Source organism: Anneissia japonica, unplaced genomic scaffold (assembly GCF_011630105.1).
Source record: "Anneissia japonica isolate Jap-2015-1 unplaced genomic scaffold, ASM1163010v1 scaffold4751_len126671_cov214, whole genome shotgun sequence".
NCBI lineage: Eukaryota > Metazoa > Echinodermata > Crinoidea > Comatulida > Comatulidae > Anneissia > Anneissia japonica.
The window spans coordinates 69,497-72,073 of NW_022749460.1; the positions used below are offsets into that span (position 1 = coordinate 69,497).

The 2,577-nt window shown below is 36.7% G+C and overlaps 1 protein-coding gene across 6 annotated transcripts in view; it reads left to right on the forward strand.

Moving 5' to 3' along the window:
* The window catches only part of LOC117121094 (delphilin-like), a 74,718-nt gene that overhangs the window by 4,461 nt on the left and 67,680 nt on the right, over window positions 1-2,577 (forward strand). For 5 of the 6 annotated variants that reach the window (XM_033266195.1, XM_033266200.1, XM_033266199.1 and 2 more), the window contains exon 1: window positions 2,156-2,314. The exons of the other annotated variant lie outside the window; for it this stretch is intronic. The gene's annotated coding sequence lies outside the window, so the exon portion shown is untranslated. Of the gene's footprint in view, window positions 1-2,155; window positions 2,315-2,577 lie in introns of those variants that run through there. 6 annotated transcript variants of the gene reach the window in all.

Consider the following 2,577-nt stretch of genomic DNA (forward strand, 5'->3'; position numbering starts at 1 on the left):
GTACTTCTACCGCGCTGCGCAGCGCTGCACTGGGTAATAAAAAGAATATACAACCGTTAGTTGGCGTCCTACACAGGCATGACGTTTTTACGAACGGGACTTTGCTCTCTTGTTCTATTTATACTCTTGGAGATCACTCGAAAAAGCTACGCGCACGCAGCTCCTTATTATTGAGAAGGAGATCACTCGAAAAAACTACGCGCACGCAGCGCTATGCAAATGAACCAAGATCAAAGCTGCCGCAGCGCGTGAAGAACGTTTGCGCGATGCCTTTGAAGTCCCATGTGTTCCCCGCCATCAAATTTTCAGCAGNNNATTTTCAGCAGGCATAGTTTACCAAAAAATTGAACATGGCGAAATTGAGAGCACCTTCTTTTCTCGATGCGCACTACATACAGTCAATCACTATGGCTGCGCAATCGTTTCCATTTTGAAGCTGATACATCTATGTCTCATAAAATATCAAACATATTAATATTTTCCACCAAAAAAAGTTTCGAATTTAATGGAACATTTACATGACCTTTAAAAGTATAGTATATTTCAACTTCAATTTCCAAAATTGGCCAAAATTCGCTAATTCTAATTTTAACAGATATTAATTAATAAATAATTGAGGATTATAATAAACTAAGTCATTTTAGGGTTAACGAGGGTTAACTATTTGAAAAATCAATCAAAAATCTGAGTATTTTTTAGTTTTACGCGGACTTAGCTTTATAGTCGAACTAATCAATCTTTAGACAAAATTATAATGAACACAGAAGTAATTTTAACATAAATATTTTACGGAATCCGTTCCTGAAATATACAAATAATAACATATCAAAAGTCCGAAAAAATCTAATCCTGTCTCTTATACACATCTATACTGTACTGTACATCATAGGATTGAATGCAGTTATCTCAATCTGGGCAAGATAAGGTTTTAAAAGAGAGATATCAGTAGCGGATCCTGTTGCTAACGAAAAAATGTGAATTATAGGGTAATACGCCCGCGCGCGATGCAAAAGCGGGGAACACATGGGTTTGTCGCGTCAAAGGGAACTGTTGCCGAGTGATCTCCTTCTCAATAATACCTCCATGACCGGTCCTACAATGTTGGGGACATGTCCCTTCTCTCCCCCACAAGAGTACGTCCATGACTTCAATAGGCCTGGCCTATATCTTTTGACTTATCACAACTAATTCGATGTCAAGCGAAAAATTATACATATGCTTATTCAATACAGATTTTAGAACCCCATAATGCATTTTATCTACAATGCACTATAAATACTAGTTAATCTCCAGATAAATTTATTTTAATGGCCTAATTAATAGTATCTTATTGTTTTTTTTTTTTTTTAAATTAGATATTGTATAATAATGACATAGACCTATTGTAGGCCTATAGCGTTGTTAAAGTCGATCGACTCCGGAGGAAAAACATTTTTGATATGTACAACTGATTTTACAATTTGCATATTTGACGAAAAGCGGTTAATACATATTTTTGAATATTTAACAACTGTCGGAAAAAGGTGCAGTGTTTAGATTAGATATCAAAAATCTGTATTTCATAAACCGTTCCTTTTGTGTCTTGAAAAAAAAAAATCAGTTGTACAACATATCAATTTTCCCTTCTGACGCTGGGAACAGTCACAATAGTGGGGTGGTGGGGGTGGGAGCATGCCATAGTAGAAAATGTAGAGGGGAACTTCCCAAAGTTCCGCACCCGCCGCCATTTGAAATAGGCCTAAGTGTTTTTCTCCACTTGGGTTTCAATTTTAGCTGAATGTTTTGTTCTCAAATAATTTTAATATCTTTATTAGTTACTTTTACATAATGATGCTCTTGAAGATGTTAAAAATGTTAGGCCTAATTTTTTTTGTGGTTGGTATACGATTATTTATAGGAGGCCCTGCTACATAATTTTGAGTTTCGAGAGTTTTTGATTAGATCAAGTTTTATTTTTTTCTATGATAGATAAAATGTTTTTTTGAAATAATTATCTCATCATATGAAAGATTACATGCTTCCTTTCATTCCAACGTTCAATCAAAAACTCTCGAAAACTCAACATTTTATGTAGTGTACAGTACGGTTCTTTCCGCATTTTAGAGATACGTCTTTGTGCAGTAGTATGAGGTCACATCAGGCTTCGATACTACTACAACGATTGTTTTTGTTATGGAAATTTATTTATTTTATCGATCGATCGTGACGACGACGCTGTCATGCATTGCCGGGGTGGAAAAAGCAGTGGTTCTTACTTTTTTACAACACATTAAGTAATGTGAAATATTTTGTATTGTTTCAAGTAGAATATAATGTAAGTATTCAACTTATTGTTAAATTAAAAAGTGTGATGATTGAACCAATACGTAGGCTAGGCTAGCCTAGGCTAGAACAGGGTTTAGGCCTAGGCCTAGGCCAATAATGTATATTTTGGCATATGCTGTGTATAGGCCTGCCTGCTCCTCGGAACAAAATTCATCCAGACCTAGCTAGGGCCTAGGCCTAGGCCTAGGTCCAGTTTCGGCGCCAGCGGGGGAGAGGGGAGCTTAAGTCTCTCCCCCCCCCCCATCGGTCTCG